Source organism: Pinus tabuliformis, chromosome 2_2 (assembly GCF_031772625.1).
Source record: "Pinus tabuliformis cultivar Carrire ecotype Pingquan chromosome 2_2, CPIR1, whole genome shotgun sequence".
Classification (NCBI taxonomy): Eukaryota; Viridiplantae; Streptophyta; class Pinopsida; order Pinales; family Pinaceae; genus Pinus; species Pinus tabuliformis.
In genome coordinates this window covers 377616724-377638034 of record NC_142300.1, presented here as the reverse complement: position 1 = coordinate 377638034, position 21311 = coordinate 377616724, and positions in this window count along the sequence as shown.

The following is a 21311-nucleotide window of genomic DNA, read 5'->3' as shown; positions in this document are numbered from 1 at the left end:
CAAAAATATCAAACACACCAGTGAATGCTCGTCCTTTGAAACTAAATGCCTTCGTCGAAGGGTGAACAAAATGAAAGGCAAAGTGGACTTATCCATTATCAAGGTTCAGAATACCCTTCAAGACAAGACAAGCGAACCCAATTTTTTTAATGGTGAACCAACTTTTCATAGTTGAACCCAGTTCTTATAAAAAATGTTCAGAAATACCCGTACCCGAACTTGGTACTTGGGGATGAGAACCCGAGGCGGGTTCCAGAACAGCACCCCTGGGTTTGAGAGCCCGTGCAACATAGAAAATAATAATTTTTTTTAAATCCAAAACTGTAGTTTACACATCTACTACTTCAAACAAAATTCACATATGTTGCATAGTAACTATCCATATACACACTTCATAAAGTTCGTACGCTATTTGATATTTCTTGGCTGAGGAGGACACATGGCCAGACAATTCATAAAATTTATATAGTGATTGTGATTAGGTAGTTTACCGAGTGCACTTGACCCCAGTCTTATCGAGATATCTCTGCATTGAATTGGAAAAGCCTGAAATGACTCCACCCAAATGCGAGAGAAACCTTGCGTGATATCATTTTAATTGACTGATTGCTTTGAATGTAATCAAGGTCCAGTTGACCCAGCGGTTGCTAATTCTTCTTCCTGGATTGAAGAGATTAATCAATCATGAAAATAGCACCAAGATTTTCGGGTTTCAAGAACCGCGCTTGAAAAACTGGTAACTACCATACCCAAATGCAAAAGTAGGGGATAGGAAAGAATACCTCAAACTTTGGGTTAGTTAACTCAAGTACATTTATTTAAATATGCATATAACATGAATAGAGAGATCAGATTTTTTAATATGTAAACTCTTTTAAAGTGCAAAATACCATATGTGATTTTTCATTGTTTAAATTGTATTTTTTGAATGTTAAATAGAGTATATATAGAATAAAATAAAAATTTTGATCTTAAAAACTTAATTTTTTTCTATGTATAGATATATATGTATCCACATAAATTAGTTAACATAGATTTGCAAATAGTTTATTTAAATCTCTTGTTAAAATATTTATGAAAAGTATAAGATTTTTTACATGTAATTATATTACAACATATTTCTTTTTTTTTAATTATAGCTTGCATTATTTTTCTATTTAGAACATAATTTTTTATTTTTATTTTATTTTAAAAGGTATGGACAAGCGGACAAACTTACCCATCCCGTCATACTGGGCTGTATAATCGGTCTCTTAGCTTAGCAAGTGTATAAAACATAACCCAAAAATACGTAAATTTTAATAGAAAAATTATATGATTGCACTTTGATCATCATCATCAGTTTACCATTCAGGCATTGATTTCCTAAAATTTTTATATTTTTGAGGGCTCTTTTCACTGCTACATTTTATCAATTTGGACTGTATTTTTAACGAAATCTCTTGTAATTTTACATTAATTATCAGAACATCTGTGATAATATCCGTAGTTATGTTGATTGATGGACAGACAAGTTGGATCAAATTTAATATCAAAATATAAAAACTCCTGTGTAGAATTCCTATACCATTTCATAAGACATATATTGCATTTTACGTCACATTTTTTTTTTTTTTGGGTAAATTCAACAATGGATTTCAGCAAATTTATATAAAATTAAAAAGTTTACAGCCGTTACAAAAATTACATTCTAGAATTTCCTTTTTAACTACTATAACATTTTTGTGGATTTACAGATTATGAAAAAATTGATGGGATATAGGAACAAAGAGGCTAGCTTTGACATGTAGCCATTCATACTACTAACAATGTAGACTGGTCTACTACTAACATCAAGACCGTAATTGTAAGCTAATAACCATATACATGTAGATATAATTTGGGAGTCAAAACATTGATCGAAACCAAGAGAATGTTTTCCTTCAAATAAGCTAGCATGTCAAAATCTAATTGGACTCCTTAGTCCAAACTGATGATTGGTGATGAAGTAGTTGAGTTGGCTTGAGGGGAGTCTTGTGCTAGTGCATTAATGACCCCAGGTCCTTTCTAGTTTTCATTTGATTTAGTGTCTAAGTTTGAGACTATATAGCACTCAATGATATACAATCAAACAACTATGTCATCCAAGTTATATCTGATGTCCGTGAGAATGCACTTGATGTCTAATTTTGTAGTTTTCTACCTGCTTATCTTTGATGACCATACTAAGAAGAGTTTTCATTTGATAGTGAGGATTTATGGAGTGTAGGAAGTGCATCCATCTCATACGAAACTTCCCCAGATCCGTAATCCATTTAAGGCTACTACCCAAATGTCGGAGTGAGAAGTAAGCTCCATTACGAAATTCTTTGGCCTTTTGCCGAATAATTTCTTTGTGTACCTCCAAAGGTGTCCTGTCACGCCCACATGTCGGCATTGGAGATGTGCAAAGAGCTAGGGGAAACGTCTCTCTCTTAAACGAAATGAGTCACGGAGAAACAAGTCGTGTGCGACGAAGGAAAGAGTCATGTGCAACGAAAAATGTGACGATGGGATGAGTTTATATGAAGGGAAGAAAATCGATCAAGTGGGTGAGCCGACTCATAGTTTGGGTGAAGCTCACTTGAGGATGGGCGAACAGACATGAATGGGGGTTGTTATTCATGGTGGAACCGTATATATAGGAAGAGGATGCATGGAATAGAAGACATCAAGAAGCACAACACAAATCAACCAAACGAAACCAAGTGAGTTTGGTAAGCAAAGGAGGAGGATTGGCGTAGGCCAAGGTGTAGGCAGACTTGGAGGACTGAAGCACTAGGCAAGAAATGAAGGTAAACTGAGTTGCAGGTCAGTGGGTGAACTGTGTTTAGCGAGTTAGGTGGATTGTCGTAGGGAAAGCTACCTCGAGCAAACTTGCCTGAAGTTCTGAATGTGATTTGGACGAGCGGTTTGGTGAATGGATAGTCAATAAACAGTTCGGCGGAGGAGTGTTGGGCGCATGCACAGTGGGTAGGACAAACCCAAAGTGTGGGTAAGTTGCACGGACGTGGGTGCCCGACCCACGAGTTGGGTGGTATAACATGAGGGTGTAGGTGAATGTGTTGGCATGACGAGTTGGGGTGCCAGGTGAATGAGTCGGTGGTATGACGAGCTAGGGCACCCAGTGAATGAGTCGGTGGTGCGATGAGTTGGGGTGTCAGGTGAACAAGTCGGTGATGCGACAAGTTGGGGCACAGGTGAACGAGCTGGTGGTGTGACTAGTTGGGGCACCAAGTGAACGAGCCGATGGTGCAATGAGTTGGGGCACCGAGTGAACGAGCTGGTGGTGCGACGAGTTGGGACGTTAGGAACAACGAGTTGGTGAGACGGGTACAATGAGTTGGAGTTGGGCAAGCCTGAACAAAGCTTGGGAAAGGCTGAATGAGTACTTGGATAACTCTAAACGAGGCCAAGTTGGAAAGTGAAGTTTCACAGTTTTACCAAGGTAAATTTGGGGTTACCTTATAAAGGATGATGTCGTATAAAAACTTGTAAAAATTGGATTATCGTATATTGTTGGGCGATCTCTAACTAGGGAGTTTCCACCCCCTTTGAAGAACTATTGTATTGTTTCACTTTTATATGAATGTTGATAAAAATGAATTTTTTTTGTTGTGTAAAAGAATGATCAATGCTTAGTGAAGTTGAAAAATATTCTAAGTATTGAATGTTAGGCATAGTCCGTACTTGAGAGTATTGGTGAAAAGAAATCGAGTAGCGGTGCCGCACCTACCTATGTGCGATTGAAAGACTACCGCCATGATAGGGTCGTGACAGTTGGTATCAAAGGCTATTTGGAAAACAAAGGAAGTGAAAGTTTCGTAACAATTGGTATTGTTTTTTTGAAGTTGTTGACCATTGAAGGTAAAGCAGGTGTTGAAGACATGTCGAACGGATGAAGATGGTTGAAAGGGCATTTCAAAAACTTGAAGACATGACTGATTATTGGAATGATGAAACGCAGAAATGCTATGAAGCTCTTGTGCAAGAGTGGGAACTCTTGATACATATGGGAGACATAATAACGAATATGTAGAAGGACTTGAATAATCTTCATGGGAAGACCTTTGAACTCAATGAACTTGATGAGAAGATACGATAGGGTGATCATAGACTCCAAGAACTCATGGATGAATGAGTTCGACTAAGGAAGAAGAGAACCATGGTGCAGGCAAAAGTCAAGGAACTTGAGGATGAAATTGAAAGGAACTTTCTTGGTAGAAAGCCTATTGTGGTAGAGCAGGATGAGCTCGATTACATTGACAGACTTGGGAACTATCACCGAAACATGAAGCAAGATGTTCGGAAGATGGGGTCACTCTGATTGGAAAGAGTCAATGTGTTCTTGATTGGTACACTTAAGCATGATGCAATGAAGGACAAGCTTGAAGGAACTCAAACTGATTTAGGCTTGAATTGCTTAGATGAACCGAACAAGGAGTTGAAGTACCTTAAGAAAGAAGTCAGGTCAAAGCATAAGTTGAAATACTCTTCTGAGGTCAAATTATTGAATAAGGTTGCTGAAGTAAGACACGAGATCAATTCTAGAGAGGATGGAGATGCCTTGAAGCTGAGTTTTGTGCAGGTAACTGTACATGGAAAAAGTTTTGCTGCATTGGTAGACATGGGGGATACTCATAGCTTCCTTAGCGGGAAAGCACCAAAAACTTTTGGGAAGAAGGTTGAAGTGGGAAGAGAGTGGAGTCCTTTCAAAGAAGTGAACTCTACCATGAAAGTTGTGATTGTTTTATTGAAGGACACTCAGGTGAGAGTGGGTTCATGGTTTGGAAAGTTGGACTTGAGGGTTGTAGACATGGATGATCATATTATGGTGCTGGGGCAATACTTTTTGAAGATTGCACAAGCCATACCAATTGTAGGCTGAAACATTCTCTTGATTACAGTTGAAGAAAAACAATGGTGGTTCTCATGAATAGGAGGAGTTGCTTGCGATATATACCAAGGATGGATTCTATGACTTTGTATCCAAAGGAACCAAATGTGAACCATAACCATGTGGAGCAAAGAGGACTTGGATGTATGACCCAAACAATGAAGGAAAGGAAGTTAGTTGACTTTGTTGCAAGAGCTAGAAGGGAAGATGGAGGTGGAAAGTTAGTTTCACACATCTTGAAACACTTGACAGGTACATCTTCTATGAAGGATCTTCACCATGAAGTTGCGAATGGAGGTAGTTCAAGTACTTCTTTAGTGGCAGTGGTTAGGGAAGATTATGTAGGAAGAGATCCAACTAGCATTGTGGATTTTTGCAGGTTTCCATGGGCATATATGACTTTCAGTTGACAAAAGACAAGCTTGAGAAGCTTGGTTGTAAACGTGAGGAGGTTGAAGTTGTGCACAAGTACTTGAGGATACAATATCAATCAAACACATGGGTGGATGAGAGTCAATGGGGAAACTTCCTGGCCGTCCTTTCTAGATAGACAACCTTGGAGATAGGTGTGTGAAGGTCCTTAATTATCTAGGAGGACTGCACCACCCTCACAAGGGTCCTTGGGGATGAGGCTTCTTTCTTTCACAAGTTGATGATGCTTGAATGAATGCAACTGTATGAACAACACATTGGCATTAGCATCATGGGCAGCATGTTGCAAATGGGATGAATGGACACATCATGGAGCTGAGCATGGCTTATTTTTCACTTGGATGGATTCTTGATTGAGTTGAGATTGTGACAAGATGCTGAGAAACAACCAACAGTGGCATGGGGAGTGTTAGCTCTACTACATGTTGCTGATGTTCGAAGAGCAGAAGTAAGCTCGGTCCTTGGTTTTACTCAGAAAAGGCCTTCACCGAATATCCTCACCCTTCTCCTTTTCCTCGCCCCTTCCCCTCTTCATCCCCTTTGCACATGCTTTTGTTTAATATCACATAAAATGATTTTCCTTAAGCCCCAAGCATTAAAAACCCCGAAACCCATATAACCGCGTACCTTTGTAAAACCCTTGCTGTAACCTTAACCGTAGCCATTCACTTTCCCCGCTAATCTGTTGTTTCCCTGTCACATCAAACAAAACCCATGCGATCAAGTCCCCGTCGTCCGATCATCCCCGCCGCGATTGGATGGTGTTCGCTCTGCCCACGCTCACAAACTGACTGCGCATTAACTCGCGATCAAAGCAGTTTCTGTCACGTCCGTCCGCCACATGTCATGCGTTGACTGGAATCATGCACCTCTGTACGATTACCACCCAAGCCCCACGGCGGTGCGATAAATACTGCTTACCACCCGTCTTCCCGTCCCTGCCGGTCAACCGCCGCGTATCTCCTCCGCCCGATGGCCATCGGATCTGTCCGCCCGAGATCTGACGGCTCACGATTGTCAGCCCCCCGCTTCCGCCCGATACCTCCACCGACAAGTGATCTCCACCACCCATCCATTTGATCCAACGGCCAATGTCCCTCCTCCGCCCTGCTCATAGATCCGCCATGCAGTCCACTCACCTCAACCATTCCATACTCCCGAAAGGACGAAGGTGGCCAATATTTGGTACTCTGCAAAGTTACTCCTCAACCACCGTCTTCAACAAACAGCATGGTCGAGAAGGAAAAGTACAAAGCCAAGCAGGTAAACACATTCAGCAGTTATGGAATTTTATCCTCTATGACACTCCACTTGCCCGAGAAGTACAACAAAGCATCCAGGAAGATCAATTTTGTTCACCACAACAAGTAATTGCACTCAGAAGTTCTGCCAAGATATTAAAGTGGTTGGTCGTCCATTATGACCCTTCCACGCATAGAACAGCAAAACATTTTTGTAATGAAACTCTATATATACTCAAAAAAAAGATGTAATCAGGGTTGATGGTTGTTGTTTTGATGTAAGGTTCAACTTCTAGAGACTTTAACTGCTTTGATACTTGTAGCGTCTTGTCTTCATTTTCAGCTAATACAAGCTTCTTTTTCTGTCAATTGCTCACTTTCCATCTCTTTTCTATTCTAGGTTGTGCTTGATATGCATTCTTCCTGAACTCTGGATGTTTAGCATTAGAGGGGCTGTCATCCCACCTCTGTTTTATAATCTTGCATGTATTATTGAATCTGTCAATCAGGTTTCTTTTCACTTAGTGACAGAGAGCTATCATCCTGTCTATGCACTAGTGAATTAGATTTGCAAACCTTTTTACTGGTTGCAGCCGGTCGTCACAGGGTCCTGTGCATCTGCTGGTGTGGTCAGTATTCTCCATATTCACCCAACCCTTAAACTGTGAGTAATTAGTGGTCTAAAGCCTTGTAGTCTGGGGGTGTTCATGCATGCCTGGAGTCAAGCAAAGTAGGAGTGGTTATCTAGCTTGAATATGCATCTTTCCTTGCATTCATCCATTTCCAACATCAAGTTGAGTTTGTGATGTCCCAAGCATCTCCGAGCTACAACCTAGGAGAGTTTCGTGGGGTGATAACATCGATTGGTGTCGTTGCTGGGGAGAGGAGATTGAAGCTCAGCTTCCCTAGGAGAACGACATAGCTCCATGCTTTGATGATAGACAAAGTCTGGACTCATTTTTGGTTGTAATAATCTATCTGATGACTCTACTAGAGAACCTACCTAGTGGCGACTCCACATTTTAGTTTTGGCTCAGTTTGTGAGGCATACTCGGAGAAATCCTCAGAAATCACCAGCTGACCTAGTGCCTGACGCTGAAAATATTGATAAGTAGAAGAAAACATCACAGAAAGGAGCATCAGGATCAGGTAAGCCCAAGAAATCTTATGTATCTTTGAAGGAGAAGGTTATAGCTGAGGATACACAGTTTGAAGATTTAGAGCCTAGCACTATTAGTAAAGAAATTCCTTCAGAGATTCATACAGCTCCTTGTTTAGTCAGTTCCACTTTGGATCTCAGTCCAAAGAAAGCCTCCCACACAGTCCATCAATTTCCTTCATTTCTATCATCTGTTTCATTACTTCCTACCGCTCCATCTACCAGTATCGTTCCACCTATCCTAGTCATGGCAAGCTAGCAAGCTCCTACGAAAATGGAAATAATTATAGCTACTAGGTATGGACCCCTGGTCTTTCCTGCTCCTTTGAATGCTATGCCTGCTAGAGAATATCAGAAATATATGCCCAAATTCACTGGTACAGAGGGAGTAATAGCTGAAGAACACCTTGAGTCTTTTTATAGTTATGTTGATAACTTAGATATCAGTGAAGATGATGTGTGTATGAGAGTGTTTGTTCAGAGCCTTGATGGAGAGGCTAAGAAGTGGTTAAGATAATTTCCCCATAGGTCCATAAAGGACATTGAGGCATTGGATGATGCATTCCTGAAGCAATGGGGAGATAGAAAAGACCTACTCTACTACCATATAGAGTTTGGAAACCTAAAGAGAGAAAATGGGGAATCATTGTCTGATTTTAATAAAAGATTTAACCATATGTATAGTAAGATACCAGCTGAAGTAAATCCTACCACCACATCTGCCAAACTTACTTATGCCAATGCTTTTGACTCAGATTTCTGCCTACTTTTGAGAGAAAGAAGATGTGCCACCCTAGCTGACATGCAAGATGCAGCACTAGAGGTTGAATCAAATATCATGGCTGTAGAAAATCTTAAAAGTCATGCTGACAGAAGAAGGCAGAGAGGTGATGCTTCTTCTTCCTCTGCTTCATCTTCAGAGCCTAAACTAGATAAGATGACTAAGATGATAGAGTCATTGGCTGCTGAGATATCTAAGCTGAAAGTTGAGCAAAATTATGAGAAAGCAAGGTTTCAAAACACATTTGCTCCAAAAAATCCAAAACCATTTAGAAGAGCAAATGAACAATTACAAATCATTCAAAGGGGTAAAGAAACAAATGAAGAACAAAGAGTTAAGGCCCCTTTCCATAATGTAGTCATGGAGGAGGAGAAGTTTGAAGAGGAGGATGAAATTCATTGCATGAAAGATAAGGGTAGTGCTACCTTTTTGACATTGGCTGCATATGAAGAAGCATTACTGCAGGACCAAATTAGTCAAGAGTGGGACAAAGAGGCTGTTCTACAGACTGGTGAATAGCAAAGATATAATCTGAGGTCAAAAGTAAACAATGTCAAGGAGAATCCTGCGCAAAGAGATGCTGTCCAGACAGAGTCACAGAATATCAGACAGAAAAGACCAGCAGCTGATCGAGTCATCCTCAAAGCACTAGCTCAAGAGGTAAGAGGTCCTGATAAGTCCCCTTCCCCTTTCAGTTTTGAGTCAGAAGTCCAGAAGTTAAAAATATATGTGCCTCTGTTATAACTTGTAAGGAGTGAATTTTTTAGAAAGCCTATCCTTGAGGCTCTTGAGCTAAAAGCCACACAAACCTCCACTGACTATGTCCATTTGCAAGATGACAAGCCTGCAGTTGTACTTAGCCCAATGATTGAACCTGCTGATAATAATTCTCCATCGTTTTATGTCTCCTTGACCATTCATGACAAAATCCTCCAAAATTGCCTGCTAGACATAGGGGCCAACCACAATCTAATGCGTAAAGCTGTCATGGAAGAGTTAGGCCTTGATATCACTAGACCATATCATGACTTATTCTCATTTGATTCAAGAAAGGTAAAATGACTAGGATTAATCAAATATCTAGCCATTACCCTAATTCAGCTGTCCATGAAGAGCATGATGATGGATATTGTGGTAGAAAATGTTCCTCCCAAGTTTGGCATGTTGTTGTGCAGAGGGTGGATTAAGAGATTAGGTGGGACACTACAGAATGATCTATCTTATGCCACTGTCCCATTTTTTGGAGGAGAAAGCAAGAGATTGTACAGAGAAGCACAATTGGCCTACATCATCAATGATGAGAAGAATCCTTCTAATCATCCCATTTATGCGGTGGACATTGATTTTGGAGCATGTATCCTCCAAATAGAAGAATCTCAGAAGGCCTCAATGCAGCTCAGGAAACAAATAGTTCAAGCCGAGGAGGAGCAAGGAAGTCAAGTTTGGGAGATGTTCTTTGATGGAGCATATTCAAGGGAGACCGCAGGAGCAGGGGTGGTGTTGATATCTCCAAAACAAGAAACCACACATCTATCCTTTAAGCTGGATTTTCAAGTCACAAACAATATAGCAAAGTATCATTCAGCAAGTAAACAGAACATTTCAAGAAAAGCATCGAAGGCTGAAAGCATACAGAGATGAGGTATGGAGACTTAAAGATTCCTTTGATAATTTTTGTATCTCATATGTCCCTAGAGCCAAAAATCAGCTTGATGATTCCCTTGCTGTGTCTGCTAGCATGTTTATCCCTCCCATGCCTCCCAAACTAGTTTATGAAGTCCAAATGAAATATAGACAATCCTTGCCTGATAATGTCCAACATTGGAATGCTTTTGAGGATGATGTTGAAGTGAATAGGTTTCTGCAAGTTATTGATGAGTTTTCTGAAAATGAAAATTGACCAAGAGAATGAAGCCTTGGAAGAAAGTCCCCAATACCAGCTTAGAAACAGAATTGGTAAAGGTAGCATTGTCCAACTGCCCAACAATCATATACCTAAGGGTCTGGTTCCATTAGAAAGGCTATTTGACCAGAATCATGTACCTTATAAGGCTTCCCAAAAAGAAAACCAATCTGCAGTCTGTAGTCATAATATAGGGAGTCCAAGTCAGCCAAGATATATAAATCTGTTTGCCCGTTTATCTACTAACCAAAGTGCTGAATAATGCAATTTAATGAAGAAATTCGCTGATGTCTTTGCTCGGGAATATAGTGACCTGAAAACATAGGACAAAAAGATTATCCAACATAAAATCCCTTTAGAGAAAGACACCATCACTTTCAAGAAGAAGCTGAGACCAATAAATCCTTTTCTCCTCCCTTTGATTGAAAACGAAATAAAGAAGTTACTGGCTGCCAAAATCATAGTCCCTCCTAGATACTCAAAATGGGTACCCAATTTGGTGGTGGCGAGGAAGAAAAGTGGAGAAATTAGACTCTGTGTTGATTTCAGAAACTTGAACAAATGCTCTAAGAAAGACAACTATCCTCTACCAAAGATGGAGCATTTGATGTAGAAGGTCTCAGGAGCCAAAGTGATGTCTTTCTTGGATGGATTTTCATGGTATAATCAGGTCGTTGTACATCAGGATGATCAAGAGGAGACTGCATGCACCACTCCTTGGGGCACTTTCATGTATTCCAAGATGCATTTTGGGCTAATGAATGCTGGAGCCACCTTTCAGAGAGTTATGGATATAGCATTTGTGGGAGAGAATGATAAGTTTTTCCTTATTTACCTTGATGATATAACAATATACTCCAGCAGCCATCATGACCATTTACAGCATTTGAAGAAAGTGTTCCTGAAGTGCAAAAGGTTCAGGATTCCAGTCAATCCTAAAAAGTCACAGTTTGCTTTAGAGGAGGGCAAGCTATTAGGACATGTTGTTTCTGTTGTAGGTGTCAAAATTGAACCAGAAAGAGTAAAATAAATATAGACCTTGTCTGTCCCAAGATCAAAGAAAGACATCCAGTCCTTTCTGGGCAAAATAAATTCTGTGAGGAGGTTTATACTGAATTTTGTAGAACTTGTAAAGCATATTACCTCCATGTTGAAAAACGGGTAAGAGATTAAGTGGATTGATTCAGCAAGAAAATCCTTTGAGTCCATTAAGAAAGCTACTATGGAAGCTCCCACTTTAGTAAGTCCATATTACAGCAAGGAGTTCCATATATTTTCTTTTGCCTCTGAGGATACCCTTGCAGCAGTTTTATTGCAAGCAGATGAACAAGGCTCAGAGCATCCAATGGCATTCTTCAACAAAACCTTAGGGGATGTTGAGCTGAGGTATGATATTATGGAGAAAGAAGCATATGCTCTTATAAAGTCCTTGAAAGATTTCAGAGTTTATATCCTACATTCCAAGATAATTGCATATGTACCCTCTGCTTCAATAAAAGATGTCCTAACACAGCCTGATGCTGATGGAAGAAGGGCTAAATGGATTGCAAAGTTAATCGAATTTAATATAGAATTGAAGCCCACCAAGCTTGTAAGAGGTTAGGGCCTTTCCAGACTGATGGCTGAAGAAAATTGCAAATTATTGGACATAGATTTCATGGGCACAATTGCAGAAAATGGTCAAAAAAAAGGAGAGGAAGCAGTTGAACCAGGGGAAGAATAGTCATTAGCAGAAAATCTAGCTTCTTGTTATTAGTATTCTGCAATAGCTAAATTCTTGCTGAAGCTAGAAATCTCTCCAGGCCTTAGTTCAAGCCAGGCCAGAACTATTAAAATCAGGGCAACAAAATATTGCATTCATGAAAACCTGCTCTACTGGAGGGATCCCTCTGTAATTCTTTTGAGGTGTCTGGACAAAGAACAATCCATTGAAGTCATGCATCAATTTCATTCCAGCATATGTGGGGGACACCATTATTGGAAAACTACAGCCCACAAAATTCTCAGAGCTGGGTACTATTGGCCCACCTTGTTTTCTAATGTCTTCTCATTTGTTAAATCCTGTGACAGGTGCCAAAGATTTGAAGGAAAAAAGCAATTGAAGTCCCTACCCTTGAAACCAATACATGCTAATGGTCCTTTTAAGCAACGGGACTTGGATTTCATTGGAGAAATCAATCCACATTCCAGTGGCCAACACAGATAGATTTTAGTTGCCACTGATTACTTCACTAAATGGATTGAAGCAATCCCTACCAGAAAGGTTGATCATAAAGTGGTCATGAAGTTTTTGACAGAGAATATCTTCACCAGATTTGGGTGTCCACATAAAATAATCACAGATAATGCAACAACCTTCAAGGAAAAAGAATTGGTGGATATGTGTGACTCCATGGGAATTAAGTTGGTTCATTCCACCTCATATTATCCTCAAGGCAATGGTCTAGTAGAATCTTCCAACAAAAGCCTGATAAGGATAATTAAAAAGCTGTTGGAAGACAATAAAAAGAATTGGGATTCTAAGCTCAAATATGCACTGTGGGCTGACAGAGTGACCATTAAGAAATCCACAGGGAATTCTCCATTTAGGCTGGTATATGGCACTGAAGCTATATTCTCGATTCATTTAACTCTCCTTGTGGCAAATTTCCTACAAGAAGAGCAGAATGAGGAAGAAGACATGGCAAAAAGGATCACTGATTTAGCAGAGATACATCAAATCAGAGAACAATTGGTTGAGAAGTCAGCAGCACATCAGAAGAAGATCAAGGAAGCTTTTGACAAAAAGACAAAAACAGATAATTTTCAGGTTGGAGACTTGGTTCTGAAGTGGGATGCACTGAAAGAAAAGAAAGGAAACCATGGGAAGTTTGATGCCTTCTAGACAGGGCCTTTTATTATTTCTCAGATCTAGGGGAACAATACCTTCATACTGTAGAGTTTGGAGGGGGAGACAGTTTTTAATGGCCCAGTTAATGGGTGTTTTATGAAAATTTATGTCATTTAAGGTCTTCGGCCTTAAAGTTGTAAATATGTTGATTTATCAGTTTTAGTGTAAGATCAGTTAGACTCCATTCCCAATGGAACACTAGGAAATTTTGCTATTTTTTTTTCATAGGAAAGGCATTGATCTGCAAGTTCTTGAGACCTCGTAGGGAGGATCTCATCCCCAGAAGGAGCCAGTGTTAGCTCTGCTACATGTTGCTGATGTTCGAAGAGCAAAGGTAAGTTCGGTCCTTAGTTTTACTCACAAAAGGCCTTCACTGGATATCCTCACCCTTCTCCTTTTCCTTGCCCCTTCCCCTCTTCATCCCCTTTGCACATGCTTTTGTTTAATATCACATAAAATGCTTTTCCTTAAGCCCCGGGCATTAAAAAGACTGAAACCCATATAATCGCGTACCTTTGCAAAACCCTTACTGTAACCTTAACCGTAGCCATTCACTTTCCCCGCTAATCCACTGTTTCCCTGTCACATCAAACAAATCCTGTGCGATCAAGTCCCCGCCGTTTGATAATCCTCGGCCGTGATCGGACAACGTTCGCTCCTCCCATGCCTGCAAACTGACCACGCGTTAACTCGCGATCAAAGCGGTTTCTATCACGTCCCGTCCACCACGCGTCCTGCGTTGACTGGAATTGCGCACCTCTATACGATTACCACCCAAGCCCGAATGGCGGTGCGATAAATATCGCTTACTACCAATCTGCCCGTCCCCGCCGATTAACCCCTGCGTATCTCCTCTGCCCGATGGCCGTCAGATCTGTCCACCCGAGATCCGAAGGCTCACAATTGTCCACCCCCCACTTCTGCCTGATACCTCCCCCGCCGAGCGATCTCCGCCACCCATCTGTTTTATCCAATAACTGATATCCCTCCTCTGCCCTGCTCGTAGATCTGCCATGCAATCCACTCACCTCAACCATTCCATACTCCCCAAAGGACGAAGGTGGCCAGTATTCAGTACTCTGCGCAGTTACTCCTCAACCACCATCTTCAAAAAATAGCATGGCCGAGAAGGAAAGGTACAAAGCCGAGCAGGTAAACACATTCAGCAGTTATGGAACTTTATCCTCTACAACACTCCACCTGCCCGAGAAGTACAACAAAGCATCTAGGAAGATCAATTTTGTTCACCACGGAAAGCAATTGCACTGAGAAGTTCTGCCAGGCAGTTAAAGTGGTTGGTGGTCCATTATGACCCCTCCACGTGTAGAACAACATAACATTTTTGTAATGAAACTCTATATATACCCAAAAAACAGATGTAATCAGGGTTGATGGTTGTTGTTTTGATGTAAGGTTCAACTTCTGGAGACTGTAACTACTTTGATACTTGCAGCGTCTCGTCTTCATTTTCAGCTAATACAAGCTTCTTTTGATGTCAATTGCTCAGTTTCCATCTCTTTTCTATTCTAGGTTGTGCTTGATATGCATTCTTCCTGAACTCTGGATGTTTAGCATTAGAGGGGCTATCATCCCACCTTTGTGTTATAATCTTGCATGTATCAGTGAATCTGTCAATCAAGTTTCTTTTCACTTAGTGACAGAGAGCTGTCATCTTGTCTATGCACTAGTGAATTATATTTGCAGACCTTTTCACTGGTTGCAGCTGGACATCACAGGGTCCTCTGCATCTACTGTTGTGGTCAATATTCTCCATATTCGCCCAACCCTTAAACTGTGAGTAATTGGTGGTTTGAAGCCTTGTAGTCTGGGGGTGTTCACGCATGTCTGGAGTCAAGCAAAGTAGGAGTGGTTATCAGGCTTGAATATGCATCTTTCCTTCCATTCATCCATTTCCAGCAACAAGTTGAGTTTGTGATGTCCCAAGCATCTCCGAGCTACAACCTAGGAGAGTTTCTTGGGGTGATAACAGGGAGGTACATTCTCATGGGTTGAGAATTATGGTTGGATTATCTACCCAACTAGTTCGTTGACATGTGGGCATGCAGTACACCGAGTTTGTGTCAGATAGATATCTTGGTTATGAATGTGATGTTGTGTTGTATGGATTATTATGCGGTGGATCGCATGATGATGATACATGATGGAGTCAGATATGATATATGTTGTAGGGATGTTTGCGATAGATATGGGGTAATGAGAATCTTGGATTGAAGAGACTTCCTCTTTATGGAGACATAGACCTTGGTGGTTTATGTGACATTGGAGTAGAGATGGGCAGCATGAGCATTTTGGATGTTGGATCTAGCTACACTTTACGACGATGGATGATGATGTTGTCGAGGATGACAACCGTTTAAAGTGAGGGAGTATGTCATGCCCATAAGTTGGCATTGGAGAAGTGCCATGAGATGGGGGACACAACTCTTGGTTAAACACGATGATTTGTGTGTGACGAAATGTGATGAAGGCACGAGTCATGTGTGATAAAAATGTGACGATGTGATGAGTTTATATGAAGAGAGGAAAATCGGTTGAGTGGGTGAGTCGACTCATAGTTGGGGTGAAGTCGACTTGAGGATGGGTGAATGGACATGACTGGGGGCTGAGTTATATGGTCAGCTTGGGCAGGGTGACCCATTGTTATTCATGGTGGAACCGTATATATAGACAGAGGACGCATGGAGGAGAAGACACCAAGAAGCACAACACAAATCAACCAGGGAAAAGGAAGCGAGTTTGGTAAGCGAAGGAGGAGGAGCATTGGCACAGGCCGAGGTGTAGGCGGACTTGGAGGGCCAAAGCAATAAGCGAGAAACGAAGGACAACTGAGTTGCATGTCGGTGGGTGAACCGAGTTGGGCGAGCTGCCTGGGTGAGTCGGGCAGACTGCCACAGGGTGAGCTGCCACGAGCACACCTGCCCAAAGTTTTGAACGCATGTTGGATGAGCGGTTTGGTGAATGGATAGTCGAAGTGTTGGGCATGTGAATGGTGGCAAAGCCAAAACTGAAGTGTGGGTAAGTTGTACGGGTGCGAGCGCCTGACCCACGAGTTGGGTGGTATAGCATGAGGGCGCGAGTGAACGAGTTTGCACAACGAGTTGGGGTGCCCAGTGAACGAGTTGGCATGACGACTTGGTGCAACGGGTGAACAAGCCGGTGGTGCGAAAATTTGGGGTGTTGGGTGAACGAGCTGGTGGTGTGATTAGTTGGGGTGCTAGGTGAACGAGCTAACGGTGTGACGAGTTAGGGTGTTGGGAATGACGAGTTGGTGAGCCGAGTATGATGAGTTGGAGTTGGGAAAGCCTGAATGAAGCTTAGGCAAGGTTGAACAAGTACTTGTACAAGGCTGAATGAGGCCGAGTTGGAAAGTGAAGTTTGCCACTTTTTCCAAGGCAAATTTGGGGTTTCCTTGTAAAGGCTGATGTTGTATAAAAACTTGTAACAATTGGATAATTGTATATTGTTGGGTAAGCTCTAACTAGTGAGTTGCACCTACCTTTGAAGAATTATTGTAGTGTTGTACTTTTATATGAATGTTGATAAAGATGAATGTTTCCACTATGTAAAAGAACGATGAATGCTTAGTGAAGTTGAAAAATATTTGAAGTATTGAATGTTAGGTGTAGTCTGTACTTGAGAGTATTGGTGAAAAGAAATCGAGTAGCAGTGATGCACCTGCCTATGTGCGGTTGAAATATTACCACTAGGATAGGGGCGTGACATGCCCCATCAAAAAAATTAGCAATAGATTCCCAACCAAATAAGCTCATGTGCCACGAGGAAGAGTACCTTGAATAACCTACTCTGTGACCATAAGTGCACAACCTTAGCACCATAAAGAGAATAAACCTGCAAAACAAATTGATAGGACCTGTGGTTGAACGACTCCCTAAAGAGAGCCTACTAACTAAATTGGATTGGGAGAGACAAAGATGGTATATGAAGCATAGAGGCTCCAACCAAACTTTGGATTAGACATTTTAAAATTTGACTATGACCCTTTTAGAACCAAATGGGGAAGGTACTAGAGTGTCAATTTCTATAAACCAAGACGAGAAAAAGAAAAAAATGCTACTAGGTCCAAATTTTCAAGAGTTGTTGAGAAAAACACTGCAACATGTTGAAAAGTAGGTCCAAACTCATAATTCTCTATATATAAAAAAAAAAACCAAAAACATTAACCCAACACAGAAATAACCAGATAGAAATAAACAGAAATGACCTAAAAAGCTACCAACTAATAATAATTGAGACCATATCAAACCCACTTTTAAAAAACAACCCACGGGTAATATGAGAAACCCACCATCCTTCCCGTCAGAATCTTACAACACATTATTACACAGATATGAACATACTCTGACATGTATTTCATTTTATGTCAGAATCTCCCAACACATATATTATTAGACAAATATGAACCTACTTTGAAAGTTAGTTAGAAATATTAGCGGTGACCCAACATAACGTCATATCAAGCTGCATTTAGAGTAATGTATTATATTTTACACCCAAAAAAACTTAATATAGTATACATAATGAACTAAAAAATATTCAAATTTAAGCTTATGTGATCGTGTCTTGAAGATGAACTACACTCACTGGTTTGAAACACGTCGACTAAAATCTTCAATGTGATTTCTTCCGAAAATTTCTCTATGCATTATGAACTAAAAGATCTCAATATAAAAATATACCCACACAAAAACATACTGGCATGCATAATATAAGCCTCGTCATATTTTATTAGTTATTATATTAATAACCCAAGGTATATATTAATAACAAATATAAAATTTACGTTTAGAAATAGGTAATTCCTGGGTTGATGTTTTTTTATTAGTGAATCATTATCTATATTCTCAACCAACCATCTTGGTTAGTTTGAAATATTGATTAGAAAATGGTTGGTATAATTAATTTAAAAAAAAATCTATTTTTAAATATTATCAATCGGATAAATTTGAATATATATATATATATATATATATATATATAAAATAAAATAAAATGCAAAAAATTACATATAATTGTGTTTCGAATATGTTTTATAAAATATTAATAACAATAAATAAAAAAGATGAAAACATTACGTATGAGGCAAAACTATAAATGTTGAAAATCATGTTCTTTTGTACGTGCTCTTCTTTTTTTGAACATGTGATTAATGTTAAAAATATTCTTTTCGTTGAATACTCAATACCTACTTAGTTATTAATTTTAATTAATTATTAAATATGTGCTAAATTTATAAGTTTGTTATTTATTTTATATTGTTTTATAAAAAAATTAAAGTTTAAATAAATTAAAAATAAATTAATTTTTAATTTTTAATTTTTTTATTAAATATATTATTATTTAGAATTTATAAGATAAATTGAAAATCCATGTCAATGAACAAAATTAATTTTTTTTAAGTAATGTGAGAGATAATTGAGTATTAAGAAATACAAAATTTAATCTACAAAATTGAGAATGTAGCTTAAGTCATAATGTAGAGAAGTATTAATAGCTAAAGAACCACAAAACATAAACATACTAGAAACTAGGTAGATGGGTCTAAGTCTGAAACAATGACCTAGATGGGATATCTAATATTTCAAGGGTGCCTCTTACTTAGAAGGAATACCAAAATGCTATTCAATTCACTCAATCCTTCAAAAAATGATAATTCATTAATCCTCTTTCCAAAAAGGTCTAAATCTTTGAGTCAAAATATACGCACGCAATTGTGAAGACAAAAATCCAAGAATCAATACCCTCTCATTTATATTGCTTCCATGTGAAATGACTTTTCAATTAATAAACAATATATTACACTCAAATTTCATGTTTGTTCAACACCATAAAACCTATTCTTGGATGATATGCTACTAGCATTTGTGCCAAGAGGTGCAAAGCAGTGCCGACAAGAGAAGTGGGGAATATGGAATCAAGTAAAACGAAAATTTGAGTAAAATTCTTCTTATGTGCTGTACTACTCAACAACCCACCATTATAGTTAATAATAGAATTAATAAATAATGAGGAGTGCTTTAAAATTTAGGTTATAATCCAAAATTTTCCAATAAAATAAGGAAATCTTAGCTTTAAGATTCCTAAAACTATAATTAAAAAGAGAAGATTCCTTAATCGGAACTCAAAAATCATATTTTGAACAATAAACTTTAGGTTTAACTTTAAAACCTCTACATGAAGGTATTAAAATCCGATTAAAACCTTTCGCAAATAAATTTTTAAGTCTTAAGGCTTACATATAATAAAAGTTGACAGATGTATGTAAATAGTAATAAAGAGGCCGACTCAACAAAGGGAGATTAGTCCCATATCCCCAGACAGAGCAACCATTCCAAATGGAAAAGGAGCTGCAAAAAGTTTCTGACTGGATTGTTTCCCCAATGTTGAGGTGAAGATTTTTGAAACTCACCTCCATTTCATTTCTTAATTCTTAAGAAATTGATATTAACCTTTTGAATAGTTTATCCTTTCATTTATTTCTCATCTTTGCTATATATGATTAATTTTAATCTTAATTTGAAGTCAAAAGCTACATAAGAAGAAACTAGATGCAAAGAAAAAAGGGAATGTTTGGGAAATAATGTAGCTTGTCTTTTAATTATTTGCTTACTTTGATTTTAATGAAAGGGAATGATTAGAAAAAAACGTAACACAAAAGAAAAGCGACTTTAGCTTTTTTTAATTTTTTTAAAGCACTGTGAAATAGTTAATATATGTGTTTTAGTTGCTTAAATTAGAAGTAGAATTAGAATTAGAATTGTACTAATCTACATATAATTTTGATGTTGATGATAATTAACATTTAGCAAGGATGTTAATGATAATTGACATTTAGCAAGGATGTTAATGATAATTAACTTCTTTTTATAACTTTATCGGATCGGTAAACCAGACGTGATATTATTTTGAATCAATTGTATAGTCATCTTGGTTCCATGTATTGGAGCTCTAAACAAATCAGAGGTCTTGTGATATCTCACACCGGAGATATAAAAAAATCGAAGATAAAAGCTAACACTATATCGACGATCGAAGGTTTGAAGAGTTGGGACATAACCAAAACGTCAATATGGAATTGCTCTAATAATATTTCATTATATAAGATGTGTGTTATATTTATTTTTCCAACTTTGATTGAAAGGTTTTCAAAGTAACAGTTAAATTCTTCGACAATGTTTTATTACTCAAAGGGCCCATTTAACGTTGGTTCAATATAAAAGCGTTAAAGTTGGATGTTAATATAAGTCTTGGACTCGAGGGCTATTTGTTCCATTTATTCTAATTAATGAACCATAAAAATAAGCTTTAAAAATAAAATTAAGTCAACTTGAAAAATAAAAAAAGACAACATAGGAAAAAATGAAATAACAAATGATCAAAAAACCAGTTGCAAATACATAGGAGTCCCCATTATTATGTTAATAATATAGGTATTTTTCACCAGGAAAGTTTGAAAAACTTGTTGAGAGTAGGTTTTGAGTCCTTTTGCTGTTTGGAAAAATTAATTTCAACTTTTATGGTAAGTTACTCCTTGTACAGCTAAAAAGAGATTTGTGAGTAAGTGAGAATAGATTTTTTCCCCTATCAAGCGTTTTGAAAGTATTTGATTTGAATTAGTGTTGTAAAACCATGATCACATCAATCACCGAAATGCGAACTTGTAAAGTTTGCTTTTTTTTTTTTAACAAAAGTGCACATATATTTTTTTTAGAAAGGGGAAAATTTTTGGAATTTTAACTGAGCTTTGCAAAAACTATTTGTAAAAGAAAAAAACTATTCTCAAATTGGATCAAAAGTAATGAAATCAGAAGGGGCTAGATGTAGCGATCAGATTGTAGGTGGTTGTAAATACTTTGATGCTAGCATGGATTCCTCTTGTTTCCTGCATTTAATATAAGGATTTCCTTACATGTGGGAGTATCGACTGAAGGAAAATGGTGGAGAGATGTGA